The following is an 18,563-nucleotide window of genomic DNA, read 5'->3' as shown; positions in this document are numbered from 1 at the left end:
TTCCTATTCTGAAACTTGATAGTATTATGATATTTGATTTGAAGAATAATTGAACCCTTAGCCAGCATTATAAAGCTTGACCAAAACACAGGCCCATTTTATGGAATTGATGAAATGTCAATAAATGTTTTAAATATTCTTATCTGCTCATTATTGAGATGAGAGAGTATGATAGTCATACTTAGTAGAATTCCACCTAACGATATACTTGCAATCAACAACAATTCAATAAACTTCTTTTTTTCAGTTTATTTATTTATTTTCAGAGAGAGAGAGAGAGAGAGAGGAGGGACAGAGAGAGAGGGAGAGGGAACATTCCAAGCAGGCTCCAAGCTGTCAGTACAGAGCCTGATGTGGAGCTCAAACTCATGAACGGTGAGATCGTGAGCTGAGCCGAAATCAAGAGTCAGATGCTTAACCGACTGAGCCACCCAGGTGCCCCCAATTTAATAAATTTCTTAATAAAAATAACTTGCTAAGCAAAATGATATTTTAATGGATATGCATTAAAATGGCTCTAGAAGTTAATGTAATGTCAGATATCTTTTAGCAGTTAACCCCACACCAGGCCTTCAGCTCCAGGGCGAAAATGGGCTTTCTACAATTACTGTTCTTTGGGTCACACTTCTTTCTTTTATTTTTTCAACAATAGGCACAGTAAAGACTTCCAGTAATTATTGAAGTTTAAGTAAAACCACATTCCCCCTTTTGCTTCTCAAACCCTTCCAATACTTTTACAACATATTCCTTGTGATAATTTTTTCTCTGTTTGAATTTGTGCATTTGTTTCCATTTTTCTATCTGGACAATAACAGATGTATTTGTGGTAGTTGGTGGGTGATATATACTATCACATCATCTATCTCTAACATAAAGGGATTGTATCCAAGGGATTAGGAATAATGTTTATTAATGTAAAAATAAATGATTTTTTTTAAATTTTTTTTTTAACGTTTATTTTTGAGACAGAGAGAGACAGAGCATGAACGGGGGAGGGTCAGAGAGAGAGGGAGACACAGAATCTGAAACAGGCTCCAGACTCTGAGCTGTCAGCACAGAGCCCGACGCGGGGCTCGAACTCACGGACTGTGAGATCATGACCTGAGCCAAAGTCGGACGCTTATCCGACTGAGCCACCCAGGCACCCCTAAAATTAAATGATTTTAATCTTGTTGGTTTACAAAGTAATTCTCCAAATATTACCTTATTTTTATATTGTTTTTATATTGTTTGAAGGATATGATAATAAGTAATATTTACAAATACATACATTGACATGTGTGACCCTCAAGAGATTAATTGATATGTGATGTGATCACACTGCTAATTCATTTATGGAATAACTATGGCATCAAGCACTTTCCACCACCAGACATGGGATGCTGCCCCTGGTATCACAGCATATCTGTAACTGGGAACAGGTGGCTTTCCGTCCATGACCAGGTTGAATGCTCCACTTTCCCTGCCCCCTTTACCAAACCCTGAGTGCTGGTAAAAAGTCGCATATTCATGCTTCAGCTGACATAAAGCTTGTAAGGTCTTGCTTAGGTTCTATGTTGCAGGTAGATTCTACCCAACTAAGGCCAATAAAGTAGAAAATTCTCTAAACCTAAGAAGGGGGTTCATATGCTTAATTGAAAAAAAATGGGGGAAGGAAGGGGCAGAGGGAAGGAGAGAGGGAGAAGGGAAGGGAAGGGAAGGGATAGGAAGGGAAGGGAAGGGAAGGGAAGGGAAGGGAAGGGAAGGGAAGGGAAGGGAAGGGAAGGGAAGGGAAGGGAAGGGAAGAAGTGGACAAATGTTCTCTATAGTTAATACCAAAGCCTGTTTTTTTTATCTGAAGATGAAAAGATGAGTAATGGGGCACCTGGGTGGCTCAGTGACTCTTGATTTTGGCTCAGGTCATGATCTCACGGTTTGTGGGTTTGAGCCCCACATCAGGCTTCATGCTGTCAGGGAAGATTCTTGGGACTGGGATTGGGATTCTTTCTCCCTTTCTCTCTGCCCCTCTCTCACTCATGGGCACATGCACACACATGCTCATACTCTCTCTCCCAAAATAAATAAAGTTAAAAGAAAAAGAAAGAAAGAAAGAAAGAAAGAAAGAAAGAAAGAAAGAAAGAAAGAAAGAATAATACATCATTACTAGAGTAACAGCAAGCATTTGGGGGTAGGAATGGTACATTACTCATCTTTTACATTACCAAACAATATAATCCTAGGACCAGCATGTAGTTAGGGATTTCCTATAGAATTCATATCTAAGTTCTGTTATTCTGCATGTGAATAAACGGTAAACAGATTAAACTGTATTTATCTTCTTTCTTTTTTCTTAGCATCTAACTCTATTCAGTTTTCCCATGTTTCTAGATTCTAATAAAAAAGAGCTGACGGGGCTTTCGGTGGCTCAATTAAGCATCTGACTCTTGATTTCGTCTCAGGTCATGATCTCACAGTTCATGAGTTCAAGCCCCATGTCAGATTCTGTGCTGACAGCTCAGAGCCTGGAGCCTGCTTGGGATTCTCTCTCTCTCCACCCATCCTTTGCTGTCCCTCCCTCTCTCTCTTTCAAAATAAATAAACTTAAGAAATAAAAAGAGCTGATAGATATAGTGACTCAAAATAGAAAACCTTTTTTTTCCCCTCTGTCATGTAATAACCAGCAACCTAAATGTCTCAGGTGTAATCGTTGGGTAATATAGTATTCTTGCCTGGAAAATTGCTCCTTCGTGTCACCGTTTCAGTCCAGTTGAGTTTCACTGCACATAAACAGGACGTAAAACCTCTCTCTTCTTTCATTCTCTTTTTTCATCTTTTCTCCCAATATATGAAATGGATAAGGAGTATTTTACACAAAATATTAGTCTAGAAGGATGTCTGATTTAGTTACAAACACAGTAGGGGCTAAAATACGAACAAGTACTCTCTAACTGTCATCCCCGTTGAAGTCTGTACATTATTTTAATGATGTTATTTGTACTCTATCACACCTGAATTCCTTATTCAGAAACTGCCATCTCAATATGTTTAGAACCTACAAAATCTATTTTCTTTTCCCTAAATTACATTTCATTTTTGTACTAACCATATAAACATAATGCTACTACTAACGTAACTCTTTTATTATATTAATTAGACTTGCTTGTGAATATCTTATGCAATTAAAAACTCTAATATTATAAAAATAATTTTTCCACTAAAAAGGACTTTTTTAAATAGCATTGGCTTTGGAAATAATTCCTAATTACATATTTTGTTGTATGGCTTTTTAAAACCAGTTTCATTTAATAATACTATATGTGGTGGTTGTATTAATCATAATATATATAACAAAATAAATCTCTTAGGTTTTTATATATATAATCTGAAACTGACTTATTTAAGGTCATATTCCATTCTGTCTAATCGATTCTAGTCCTGTTTCTAGTTATCTCACAATACACACTTACCAAAAAGAGAAGAATATAAATACAGCAGGAGAGAAAAGAAAAGAAAATGGAGTAAAGAAAATAAATTGTATAGTCCTACTGTTACATAGAGAGCTATTTAACCTCAGAACCTTCACGCCCCCTGGCTAGATTTCTCCAAGAGACAACATCTTGAAAACTAATTCCATTTCCTTAGAACTCTCTAAAAGCTTCAATTAAATTGTGTACATACTCAGAAGCTGAACCAAAGGTCACCTACCCAAGCAAACAGGGAAAACACATAATTGTAAAACATTCAATAAATGTGTTTTAAACAACTGCAGAATGTGCCAGGTTAACTTCCAAATTATATAGTAGAGTGAGGGTCTAGCCTAGAAAACCAGCACATATTTTGTTTCCCTCCTTCAACCTCCTCCTTTCCAGTCAAGCCTACATTTCTCAATCATTAAAAAATTCCCGTCACTATTTAATGTGCTTCTTTAAAGTCCAATGAATCATGTCCATTAGCTTCATCTAGATAAGCTCATTAATGAATATATTATCATTATAATTGGCCCTGGACTCCTGAAACAAACAAAATAAGTGAAACATTGAATCTTTAACTACCTCATGTTCTATATTGTGCTTGGATTGCTGAAATACGTACCTTTTCATAATCAAACAAAAACTCATTTCAACAAAGTCAGGAAGAAGAAATAATAAATAGATAGGGAGAAAAAATAATAATCTCTTTTCACAGCAATTGTTTCTACAATATTTGGAAGATCAGAGAGCTGTCACTTCCTCTAACATTATTTGCAATATTTTTGTAGCCAAGCCTACTACTTATCTACTTTGTTAGTGAAGTATGTGTTTTTGCAAAGCCATGGCAATAAAGACAAAATATAACTATAATGCATCACATTGTAGACCTACAGTTTTATCATCTCACAACATGTGACAATAGAATAGAGCTTATATTTTAGAAAGTTAATTTTTCAAGTTGCGTAAGTATGGGCAGTTTTACAAGCAAATATTATACACTTCTCATTGTCTAATAATTAGGGGAGAAATGAAAGAAAATGTTGTTTTAGGAAGGACATTTAAGCAAAATTGTAAAAATAATTATCAAAGCCTTAATATGAAAATGAGAGATCACGTTGTCCTAAATAGATATGCTCAGTTTCTCTGAAGATCTCTGAAGGCCTGTGGCCTTCTGTCTGTTAAAGAGTAAAGGATCACACTAGATAATGAACTGGCATGGACTGCTTGTTTCCTTTTATGAAATCAATCCAGAAAAGCTACCGGAGCCAGAGAAGAACTTGGACTTAAACTAGGAATTAAAAGGAACAACAACAAAACAACAAAACTCCAGCAACAATAGAAATGACAACCCCCTGGGGAGACAGACCATTTTCTTCCATGGGTAGGTGCTAGAGGCAGGAAGAATGAGGGTCAGCGGGCCAACCCAGAGGCAAAGGCAACCATCCATGTCAGGAAGTGGGAAGCAGAGTTTTATATTCCGTTTTTACCTCTCTCCAGCACAGACTTTAGAAAGTCATACTGGGCCCTTTCAATCAGACCAACCAACAGCAGCATTCCAGACATTAGCACAGAAGTCCATGGGAGGATTATCAGGTGAGCACAAGTCCTGCTCCCTACTGAGACGAGAAGTTGAAGGATTGACCAGAAAACCATGAAAATTCATTCCTCCACTACTTCCTTTTCAAATATCCAGTATGATTAGATTACAGCTTGGAGACAATACTCCCACAAAGCTGCTTCTCAGTAAGGATTTATAATGATACCTCACTCAAGACAATTTTTGGCAGAGTGTGGCTTTGGAGTCAGCCACTCTGGCACTCGGTGTTCAGTTTTCCCTAAACTCCTTGTGACCAACACGGATAACTCTTGACTTTTGTCCTTCCTAATACACATTGCAGACAGTGTGGCTGATAATTCTCCCTAGAAGGGCATGAAGCCACAGGGCAAAGTAACTGGACACTTGAGCTACATGACTACCTTAAATATGAAGTAACTTACTGGAAAACATATCACTCCGAACAGAGTTACGGAAATGGGCACACAAGTTATTTAAAATAATACGTTTGTACATAAGTAAAGATGGGAGCAAATGTAAATCAGAAATAAATTGCAATCATGAATCAAAAAGAAGAAAAATGGAGTAAAACAAATGAGACAATATAGTGCATAAGTAGTAAGATGCAATCTGCTGAAGAACAAATTAGTGAGTCAGAAGATCAGATGCATGAACTCTCGTAAAGGTAGCAGGAAGGGATAAAGAGACATGGAAGGTATACACAGAGAGATAGAGATGCCAATATCAGATAACAGGAGCCCCAGAAAATTAAAAGCATAAAAAAAAGACAAGTGAAAGATGAAAGATCACAAATCTAAGTGATCTATACATTGACAAAGGGGATAGATAATGTGAAAGGTGAAAACACTAAAGCCCATAGAAAGTGATCATGTATAAAAGTGCAAGGATCAAAGAATGTCAACGTCAGTGGATACAAGGAGACAGTATAATATTCCTCAAATAGTAAAGGAAAATAGTATTGAGCCAATAATTTGATAGCTACCTTAATTATAATTTAAATGGGTGGCATAACAGCAGTAACAAAAATCTCTAAATTAGAAGGCCTTAGAAAAGGTGCCATACAGAGACCTGAACTGGAAACACTTGGGAAATAAAACTCAAAAAATAAGAAAACTTAGAAGACTGGTATTTGAACCTCAGACAGCCTGCTTATAAAGTCCTATTCTTTTCACTCTACCATAATGACTCTATATTGATAGTAATATTATCTATTTTAAATGTATTTTTATTTAAAGCATGGTACAGAAGTTTTTAAGTTCTTAGGAGGAATTACATGATTATCTAAAATTTGATCCACTTAAATGACTTCGTTATATATTAATTAGAACACCTTTCACTAAACTGATATGATTATAACATTATGATCCTGGTATAAGTAAGTGTGTGTCTGAGAATGAATGGGAGGCCCCCCAAATAATTGGGGGAGCAGCTAATTTTCCAATTGAACTGACCAGAACATTTGTGTAGCCCTTATCATGTGCAAGATATTGTGGTGTATATAATGTGACTGAGGGGACATGATGGTTTTGATGGCATAGTCATAAAAAAGATAGTCCTTTTACCTCTTATTTGTCAGCCCACATAAGTCCTATTTGTTCACCACCAAAATATATCCTAACTACAACCACGCCTTACAACTCCACTGGCACCATTTTGTTCCCTTATCACTGCTTCTATGGTAGTAATCTAATGCTTTTCTGTACATCTACGCATGTTTTCCATCTGTATATTTTTCCTGCAATCAGCTTGAGTGATCATTTTAACACTTTGCTCAGATGGCAGCATTCTCCTACTCAGTCTTCTCCAGTGGCTTTCCATACATTAAAATAAGCATGTTTTACATACACAGCACTGTTCTAAGTGCCAACGTGCACTAACTCGTTTGTTCCTGAAACATACTTAAGATCCTGATAAATAAATTAAGGCATAGAAATATTAAGCTTCATACCCAAAGTTATCTAACCAGTAAGAGGCAGTCAACTTTGAAGTTTATGGTCTTTCCTTCTACGTCAGTTCTATCCAAACTGGCTGACTGATTAATGCATTCTCCTCCACTATCCTGTTACTGCTGCTCTCTTAACATTAGACTCCAACTCTTTGCTGGACACATGGATGCTTCACATAAAAAACACACTTCCAGCCTCTCATGGGGCTAGTTATGGCTATGTGCCTATGTTATGGCTGAAAGATATAAAAATAATTGTTCTGAGGAAGCTAAATGAGAAACTTCCTTACCAGATGTCAAGAAGGTGTCTTTGACTCTTCTTTTCTATCTCCTTATCCTTTCTGATTGTTGGGATCCAGACATACTTGGGCAGTCATCTTGGAGCCGGTGGAAGAGACCTGTACTTTAAGAATTAAGGAGAAAGTCAGAAAGGACCTGGCTCCCTGATCATAACCAGCCCTGGATATTCTACCTCCAGACTTCTCTTACTTGAGGCAAAAATGAACTCTATCTTGCCTATGCACCATTATTTATTTGTTTTTTTGGTCACATGTGGCCAAAACAATCATAACTAAAGAAATTCAAGTGGAAGTGTTGAGTATTTAAGTTAGATGTAAGAGGAGTTGAATCCATTTACATTAGATATGAGCTAGCTGTGTAGCACTGAGATATAAATAGCACATAGATTTGTCATGAAATGGATGAATATTTAGAATCCATACAGACATCATTATGATATTTCTTAAACCAATGAAATAAATACACGGATGAGATTATCATGTACAAGATATATGAAAGATCAGGATGTTTGCATTATGTTTTCAATTTCTCAGATAGGTATCAAAGCTAATAATAATAAAATATATACTAAGGACTTAGTATATGCTGGGTACTTTTACACATATTGTAGGCATTTCTTTGATATATACAACAACCCAATGAGTTAGGTACTACTTTTATCTCCATTTGAGGAAGGAAACTGAGGTTCAGAGAGGTGAAAAACCAAAAACTAAAGCATTTGTAAGCATTGGAAGTGCAGCTAAGGCCCAGCCTCCTGACGGTGTGTACATACAGGCTTGATGCCTCTGTCAGAGAATGCATAATTCTGGTTTATCATGATTACTTGTTCAGTGTTGGTTTTTCTTTAGTTTGTCATCTTCTCCAAGCTAAGAGATAAGCCTTATGCAGCAGTAACATCAGAGCCAGTAATGTGCCTTGCACTCAGGAGTCACTGAGTAAATGACTTTGAGTGAGCAATGGGGTTAATTGAGGCAAGTATCTCAATTCTCACTTTCTTAACACAACCAAAGCAATGGGTTCTAAAGCCATTTCTATTTTTAATATTAAACGCATTTCCAACATTTACATTGTGTTTGTTTGTTTGCTTGCTTGTTTGTTTTAGGCCATAGTAAATCTATTCGTTACCATCAGTGAACTAACAAGTGACTCATGTACTACGCTGCTTGACACAATCAAAAATTATCTTGGGGTTTTCATTTAAGAACATAAATCTATGTACATTAAGCATTAAAGTCTGATTTCAATTAAAGCATGCAACTTGAGTACGAGATAGTGTAGAGGAAACATTTGCTCCAACGAAAACCCTGTCAGTAGTATTTCTATGATGCTGATTACTTTTAAAATGTTAGAGCAGCCTTTAGAAGATCATACATTCAGTTCTGGTTTTGTGGACTTGTATGACATTGGCTTTCTTCTTCTTCTGAATCCATTTATTTTTTTGTTCTGCCTCATGTGGAGGCCACTTCATTAATCCAGCCAAGATCCAAAAGATGCTGGGATTTTTGCTCATTTTTGCCCATTTATTCAGCTTTACACCCACTTCCATGCATATAGCCACAGCATCACACAGCTAGATTTTTGGAGATGCCAGTAAATTGCACAGTTGCTTCATAGTAAATAAGAGGCCACATACCACACTCATCACTTCCCCCTCTGCCTTTGTTCACAGAGTTGCATATGTGGAAGCAAAAACAGCCGGTCTGTGTTGTCAAAAGTCAAATGCTTTCAAGCAGTTGCCCTGGCTCAATTCCTACCTCCTAGCAGATGTATGAATATTATCCCAGCCCTCCATTACAAATCAGAAGCTGCATACTGCCAAACAGAGCCAACAAATTCCAAACCCAATTCTAGAAACTGAAGAATGAAAGACTCACAAAATTAAAATAAGTCCAAAATAGGGTTCCCAGCGAGATGGTCGAAGCCTTACCAAGGTTCACCAAACTCATTCCATGTATAAACACCACTAACCAGTGCCAGGGGCTAGGGACACACTAGTGGAATAAAAAGGCCTCCCATGACCCTTTCAGAAAATCCTAATAAAGTCCTCATGACCTCCATTTGCCAAAACAGAAGCATGATGAATAAATGCGAAGCCCTATATGCACTTAGACTAGCAACATTTTCAAATTTGAGCACTAAAGAAAGAAGAAGAAGAAGAAGAAGAAGAAGAAGAAGAAGAAGAAGAAGAAGAAATGGTCGTGTCTGTGTGCCTTAGTCAGTTAAGCATTTGACTTGGTTTCTCCTCAGGTCATGATCTCACAGTAGTGGGATCAAGCCCCTCATCAGGCTCTTCATGGGGCCTGGAGCCTGCTTGGGATTTTCTCTCTCCCTCTCTCTTTGCCTCCCCTCCCCCTCAAAGAAATAAACATTTAAAAAGGCAAAATGAAAAGAAAAGGTTCACACGGCAAGATTTCCATTTTCCTCCTGTAATGAGTTGTTGAAACTTGTGAGATCCCCAGATAAAAGACATTTTACTTCATTCAGGCCTGGACTCTTTTTTTTTTTTTTTTAACTTTTCTCCATTTGAATATGGAATATACACCACCAAACCTCCACTGGTATCATCACACACATATTTGAGATTCCCCAAGAGGACCCCTTTCTAAAGTTTTCTTGGCAGATCCATACCTAGCCTATAGTAGCAGAAATCCTGTTAATGCAGGCTCTCTCCCAAAACCACTGTCTTGATGCAGTACTCACTACAGTTACAAAGTCTTCACCAGCCTCTGAAAAATCAAAATCATGACATATAGAAAAGTGAGCCTGGGTCACATCTGGAGAAAACAAAACTAGAGGAAGGGACCTCTTACTAAGCACCTACAATGCACCAGCACCATCCTAAGCATTTTACATTCTATTAAGTAATTTAATCCTCTGACCAATGTCTTAATATAGTTGCTATTATTATTGACTTCTTTTTTTTCACAGATGAGGAAACTGAGTCCCAGAAAATTTAAGCTAACGCCTAAGATCACAGCAAGTCGTGAGTGGTATGTCCGGATTCAAATGCAGGCAGTCTCATTCCAGTGCTTTTTGGAAGCACTTTTTGGAAGACTCCAGTGAGTCTTTTCACTACTACCTATGCTACCTCTCTTTACTAATGACAGCTAACATTAGTTAAGCACTTTCTAGGTCTTTCCTAAGTGCTTTGCGGAAGTGGGATCATAAGCAGCCATCTCTCTTCAAGCCATCTCTCATCTGCTCAGCAGACTGAGAAAGAAACTTCCTGGAAAGTCAAGTCATGTTAAAGTGGTGGAGACTACTGCAGACACCAATGTATCTTTGCAGGATGGACTTTAGCAATAGAAAGGCAAAAATATAGGGGAGCTGTGTTAAAGAGGTATCTTTGGTTTGTATCACCCAAACTTTCAGTTAACCATGTCCCTTACAAAGCTAAGAAAAATAGTACTAGATTGATATTTCAATTTACTATGATTTACTATTTTGTTAATAATTGCTTTATACTACTTGGCAACCCCTTCTTGTATGCCCAGTTTAATATTTAAATATGAAGAGAAAACTACTTTGGGCCATCTGAAGGAAAATTTAATCTGAATGCAATGTGGTTCCTGTTCATTGCTTTTTAAACTGAGTTTATTCAAAAATGATTTCAATCATTGAGTTCAGAACTTTGATTAAGTTATAATTGGAATGAGGATATGGATAAGAAATCTCAACACAGGGAAAAAGAGGTAGGTCCATAACTAAAGATGTAGCAGGATTAAAAATTGCTCTTAAGGAAAGAAAATGGTTTTCATTGCTTTCACTATATTAAACACATAGTAGAAACTTGCTGAGTCCATGACACTAGGAAAGTTGAGAATGAGAACAAGACAGGAGATGAAATTGTTCTGCATGAGAAATAATAGCAATGTGAGGATTTGAATTTGGTAGTCTAGTGGAAATAGCAAAGGATATCAGGTTAGAGAAAGAGGCCCAAGGAGATGGTGAGAAGCTGAGGTCTAATGAAGCAAGAAATCCCCTATGGCATAGAAGAGATGATAAATTTTCAGGTTAGTGGTTTCTATTTGAATTTGAAATTTTCTTCTTCCTTGGGCTCTAATTACCCTTTGCTACCCCTTTGGTAAGTGTTGGTAATATGCAATAACCTTGTGTAATGATTTAGGAAAATGAAGGGAGAAATCAAGCTGTCTGGGTCTGGCATGATAGCAGCTGCAGAAGTTTAGAGTGATGATGAGAAAATGATGAAGACATGAGGCATCTGGGTGGTTCAGGTCATGATCTCCTGGTTTGTGAGTTTGAGCCCCACGTTGGGCTTGCTGCTGTCAGCACAGAGCAGGCTTCGAATCCTTGGTCTCCCCCTCTCTCTCTGCCCCCCCACCCTCTCTTTCCTATCAAAAATAAGTAAACTTAAAAAATAAAAAGAAAGAAAAGAAAATGGTGAAGCTGGATGAAGCATCCTGTAAGTGGAGCATTGTAAGCCCTGTGCAAGTGACTGGAGACATAAAGGTGGCCCCAGAGACTCAGCTCAAGCTCAAATAATCTGTCTGAGAGTCAAATAAGAAAGGAAGAAAGGAAGGGAGGGAAGAAAGAGGGGAGAAAGGGGGATAAAAGGAAGAGAGAGAAAGTTATTTTGCCTAGGAAATTTTAATTATTTTGACAAAGGGGCTACAAAGAATGATACACACTCCCCAAACTCATGTCCATCCCCATGAACAAATATAGAAAGCACCTAAAAAACACCTGCAACTCACAGAGCAAATGATTCCCACAGTAGTTACTGCATCAAAACAGAGACCTAGATCTCAAGCTAGAAATACAATAATCACATTATCATATTTTCTCTAATAAAAACAGTGACCTCAATCTACTGGTTTTATTCAAAACAGAGTGGAAACAATTATTACATTAGGCCTATAATTGTTTATTTTTGTCTGCCAGTAACAAAGCATCATGTACATGAAGGAAACAAAACACATTTTAAACAGAGTTGACACTTTTAAACTCTGGCTGTGCACCAGCTTTCATTTAGTGACCAGGACCCCCAAAATCACATGCATACATGGAGTAACAAGAATATATTTTTGAACTGATGGTGGGGACCTTTTACACATGTTAGATAAAATAGAGTCATACAGCGCAAACAATTTCTATCTAGGAGATAAGAAGTACACAGTGTTATATTTATGAGGTCATGAAACTAGGGGATATAGACAAAAATCCAGCTTTAAATCATTGATAGTAAAAAAGAAAAGGAAAAAAAAGAAATAAAAGGAAAAGAAAAAGAAAAAAAGAAGGAAAGGAAAAGAAAGGATGAAGGAAAGAGCTTATTATCTGTAAATGTTCATTTTTCAGGGCTCATAGCGAGGTAAAGCATAGGCCAAATTAATACATAAAACTACTATGCCATAACAAACAGACTTTTTCAACTCTATGTATATATTAAAATTGAATATCTTAGACTTCACCCACACCCCAGATGGATGGTGTTTAAGTCTGTCCAGGCTGTTATAACAAAAATATTACAGACTGGTGGCTTAAACAGCAGACGTTTATTTCTCACAGCTCTGGAGGCTGGAAAATCTAGGATCAAGGTGCCAGCAGATTCCATGTTTGGTCACTTCTGGTTCACAGATAGCCCTCTGCTGCTGTGTCCTCACATGGAAGCAGCGGCAAGAGAGCTCTCTGGGGTCTCTTTTATAAGATACTAAATCCATTCGGGAGGGTTCCACTGTCATGACCTAATGACCTCCAAAAGGCCGTGGCTCCTAGTACAATCACAGTGAAAGTCAATATTTCAACATATGAATTTTGGAAGGACATAAACATCCAATTTATAACAGATGATGACACATAAATAGACATGAAGTTGTCAGTCAGCTTCTAGTGAAGGAACACACAGCTGAGTCAAAGGCCGACCTACCGGGGATAGTGTGACTGCCCATCGCACGGAGGTAAAACTGATTATGTCTGTAATTTAGCAAGGAACCAGGCCTTTCCTAACTCAGTGAAAACACAAGCCATTCGGCGGATATTATTTTTCTTGGAATTTCATGTTATTTAAACATGAGGAATTATCTCCAGTCCTGCGTCCTTGCCCCTCCATTACTGTAGTGACCGAATGTCACTGCACACTCAATTTCTGAATCTTGAAGAGAGTGTTGAGTACTCATTTCATCAGGAAGACACATAGACACTTTCTTTTCTGGGCTTCAAATATCACATGCTAGCAGTTTTGGATTCATCAACCCTGTTTATAAAACCTATGTCTCACACCTCTCTGTACACATGGTAATTTGGAAATGAAGCATTAGTTCATAATAATTTAAATTTTGTTTTACAAATCCATAACCAAAAATGCTAATGCTGCAGACCTTGTCTCTTCTTCTGTTATATTCAGGACCAGTAATGTACAGCCACTTGGAATAAAGATCTGGTAGTTTTTTGTATTAAGTTGAACGTAGACTATCCGATGACACAGACATTCTACTTCTAGATTTTTTTACCCACAGAAATAAAATATACGTGCAGTTCCCCAACGACTTGTTCACAATAATTATAGTAGCTTTATCCCCTATTCCAAAAAGTGTCAACAACCCAATACTATGTGCTACATTCATACAAGAGAGTGCTACTGTAGAATAAAAATAAGCAATTCACAGAGACACATTAATAATTTTGCAGAAAAAAGCCATACCCAAATGAGTACATACCATATGACTCAATTTATATGAAGCCCTTCAGCAGGAAAAATTAATCTATGGTAAAAAACATACGAAGAGTATATGTCTCAGGGGATGGGTTGTATTTGGAGAGGTAAGAGAACTTTCTGAGTAATGACTTTTGTTGATTACCTATCTTTTTCCCAATAACATATTGTAGTTTTTATTTTTATTTGCTTACTTAACTTACTTTCTTACTTACTTATTGTTATCTCTCTCATTCCTAATTCCAGAGCGCGATCTCGGTAATTACTGAAATGGTAACTCAAGCAGACCAAACATGACTAAAAGAGGGAATTATAATCCATGCTTGGGCAAGCACCTTCTCTCTTGACCTTCCACTGGACACAAATAAATAAACATTGCCATAGATACTTCCAGCAGCTGTTTTAAGAATATGATGGGAACCAATATAAAAATGAAGTCCACAAGTAGGATGATAGCACAGAGATGTAGAAAGAACTTGGATTTTTGGTCACAGCCCTAACCATTAACTCAGCCAGTTCTGGAGACTGCCCTAGTCTGTACTTCTTCACATTGGAACCTTTACATATTCTAAACTGTAGAGCAATTTGAGTGAGATATTCTGCCGACAGCCAAAGCATGCTAAATGGAATGGCTCCATTTTCCATTTGCGATTCTTGTTAAATTATTTCACTAAAAATATTCTAGAACCTGGGTTTGATATCTTATTTTGCCTCATGCAAGATTTCCTCAACTTCGAGGAAATTTACACACTCCAGAATTTTCAATTATGGCCTGACCCAGCCAATCTCTAGCAAAGAATGGGGGGAAATTTATCTCTATAATCCCAAAATAGCTTCTAAATGCAGTTTTCCTGGACTATGTAAATGATATCTCCATACTTCCATTTGCTCCTGCCAAAATCTCTGGAAATATCTTTGACTTTCTTTTATATCCTCACAAACAACCCATCAGGACATCCTTCCAGGCCTGCCTTCATAATATTTCCATACTATTGTTATGTAGATGAATGTTCTTATCCTTAGGGGCGATACACTGAAGTATTTAGGAATGGCATTTGTGTTTTTCTGTAAAATACTTTTAACTGAGTTGGGCTAAAAAAGAAAACAGTTGAATGTGTATAAATGTATACATACATACTTACATATATTCATAAATGGTTGGCTGGATTTATGACCTGGTTTGTCTGACCTTGAAGCCATTATGCTAAATACTTAATAGAGAGCTTTCCTGGTTTAGGTGAGATATAATGAGGTTAAGAATTAAAGTAATAGAACTATGACTGGAAAGGAGAGGATTGATTTGTCATTGGAAAATTTTGAAGAATAGTTAGATATGGAAATAAAAGACAAGTTAATGTTAAAGTTGGTCTTAATGTTTTAAATCAGAATAATTATAACATTGTTGGCAGAGATCACAAAAGTGGAAGGATTAAGAGCATGGGGGTGAGGTTGATAATGATTTAAAACATGTTTCTCAAAATATTCATTCCCGATGAAGTGAAATATAAATTACATCAGGGCATTTGGAGAGAAAAGGTGAGATTGAAGAAATGGATGAGAATAGTTTGAGATATATTAATAAGTTATATAAAGAAAGATATAAAATATAAAATCACTATTGCTCAGATAATGTACCTGTGCTTATGTGAAAAGGAAAACCACAAATTTCTTCTCTGAAAGATTATTTGTAAGATGTACGACCTTACAAATGGCATGAATAGAACAAATGATCAATATAGTATTTGTGGTTGATGATGATGCTTTTTGTGAAGAAATATCTATATCCAATATTTAGGACAAAGCTTTACATTTTTTCTCCCAAGAAGTCTAAATTATAGCCATAATTTCTGGGCAATAGATCTGTAGTGATTAGGCTTAAATGTTTTAGATTTACAAAGTTAATGTATTGCTCAGCTACAGTGCTGGGTCATATTCCCTTGGCCATAGGGAGTGAGAATGTACACCAAATGCTGTTTCTACATACACTGGTGTCAATGTGCCCTTCTTAGTCAAATGTGACATACATTCTGGCTCTTGAACTTGCTTGCCCAGTCCATCTGCCATGATGGCAATGTGCCCATTCACAAGATGCTCTGCCAGGTTTATCTGGACAAAGGTGTAGCCAAGGAGAGGCTAGAAAGGGAGTTTGTTTCACATGCAAATGGCGATACAAAGGGGAAAAAAATGTGCCTGGTCTCTGAAGGCTCTACATCTGAATTATGAACACTAAAATCATTTCACACCTCTTGATCAGGATAAATTCTCACCTTCAAAAGGAAGATCCAGTTTGTTCTTCAAAGTGTTAATCCCAGTCTCTTTATTTAAACTGTAGGAACTAACTGCTAACCCTTCAGCACTTCATTTTGGACTTTAAGAGCAGTAAGTCCTTGTAAGAGGACTTACTATAATAACTGTATAATAACATACTATATATAATAACTTACTATAATAATAACTATAATAAAATAAAAGTTATGTAAAATTAGGATTGTTGTAGAAGAGTAACAGAAAACTCAATAATCACAGTCTTCTTGACAGTGGAAGGAGATAGTGTTTAAATTGGGTATTCTACAATCTTTAGCTTGCTCCTTGTGCTATTTATAATTGTATTGGTTCCTCACCTTATTTTTCTATCGTATGAGATCATAGGGACTCCACCACCATAAATAGGTCACACAATTTCCAATGAAAGAATAACATTCACTTGAGTAATGTTTTACTGAAAAATCTAGTTGTCTGAGAGATAATCACCATTCCCTTTTCTATCAGGAAAAAAAGAGGTTCTTTATGGTATTTGGATATAATAATTATGTAGGTGGCCAGTTACCGGAAATAAGTCATTCTTGCTGGCTTTTCTATGTTTCTATGTTTTCAGTATTACATTCTATAAATTTAGTTGACTAAATAGCTACAGATTTCTGCCAAATTATAGGTTTTACTTATTTAACCACTCTTATTTAACTATTATTTTACTGGTGACTATAAAATTCACCAGAAGCTCTTAGTGCACCATTCAGAACCACAGAAAATGCACCTTCCACATTCTTACTAGCTAGCTTCTTTTCATCTTTCAGCGAACCTCTTCTGACTTAAATGGCTTCTTTTATTATATTATTATATCTTACTGATTTTCTTCAGAGCACTAATTATTATTCAAGCATATATTCATTTGTTTATTTACTTGTTAATTATATCTCTTGCAATAGATTTTAGCTTCCATATCTAGGGTTGATACCTATTTTAATTCACCAGTTTATATGCAGCATCTAACCCAGTGTCTTATGCTCAATAATTATTTCAAAGGAATACACATATGAATAAATATGATCTTATATTAAGAAACGTTAATGAGGCTTCTGTCTTTCATTGTTCAAAATTGCTGTATTACTTCAGGATTCTTAGTTGCAGACAACAAAGTCCACTCTAGCTGACTTATGCAAAAGAGCCCTTATTATAGCCTCTTACTAACTCAAAGAACTTTGGAAAAGTCCGGGGAACTGAACTTGATGCTAAACAGTCAAAATGACCCAACTAGAAGATAAGCCTAACACTATCACCAGAGATGTCACTGATGCTACCATCTGCTGTTTGACAGTCATGAAAACCAAATGTTCATACATTCACATAGCAGAATCTTCTTAACAGGCCTTAATAAAAGGCCTCCAAGACAATTCTCATAAAAAGAAACAACTAGCCTTTGTCCCAGATGTTTATTCTTGCCTTCCTTCTCTCATATATGTGTATCTATTTGGTGGAAGACAGTCTCATTGGAATCCTGACACATTGAAATCTAATAAATATGGTATTTATTTATTTTTGTAGACTCTAGTTTAAAGGAAGGTATGCTATTAGAGAGACAACATAGGTTGAGGAAGCCAATCTACAATATTTTCCACAATCTCTGTGTTTTGGTACAGAAGAGAAGAGGGTGTAATGCAATCAGAGAAGGGGAAGAAAGCCAATGCAGCTGAGGCACACTAGGGTGACTGAGTACGTACACCTTCTCACTAAATTCTCACCACCGTCCTGTAAATCAGGCAATCAACTATTTAAACCCACTTATTTGACTCTAGAACTGAATACCTAAAAATTTACCTATATTTCTTTTATTGTTACCACTGACTTGAACAACATGAACACTTAGCAATTATTTCCATGTTATATAAAAATGTAGAGACAAATAAATGTCTCGGGACATTAATAACTTAAAAACAAATTCCAATAGTAGAACTCTTTTCCAGGCCCTTAGTTGTCCTTTATTTTAGGATCTAAATTTTTAAATCCCCATTATTATCCATTTGTAACCCCTGAGTAGTCTCACATGATTCCAGAAAATGAGCTGTCAATGTTAGTTCGTCTTGTGGGAAATGGTCCAAAAGTATCCTGTTGGTCTACTTAAACTCAGTCATGCATAATTTACTGGATAATCACTGGTGTCCTAATCAATATCTCTATCTACCTACTCACTAATCCAGTTCAAGAACTATGTGATTTAACATGCAACAGACTCAAGACTAGCCCTTGGCAAAATTGAAATCTGTCTGTGGTACCTTCACTTTTCTCTTTACCAACTATCTTCCCCAAACTCAGACTATTGTTCTTATATAACTTAAAGAAAAGAAA

General features: G+C 36.6%; 1 pseudogene; it reads right to left on the bottom strand.

The window, feature by feature from the left end:
* The window catches only part of LOC122218507, a 32,059-nt pseudogene that overhangs the window by 1,116 nt on the left and 12,380 nt on the right, over positions 1-18,563 (bottom strand).

Source organism: Panthera leo, chromosome B1, assembly GCF_018350215.1.
Source record: "Panthera leo isolate Ple1 chromosome B1, P.leo_Ple1_pat1.1, whole genome shotgun sequence".
NCBI classification, from domain to species: Eukaryota; Metazoa; Chordata; class Mammalia; order Carnivora; family Felidae; genus Panthera; species Panthera leo.
The sequence above is the reverse complement of the archived record's forward strand: the minus strand, read 5'-3'. Positions and strand labels throughout refer to the sequence as shown.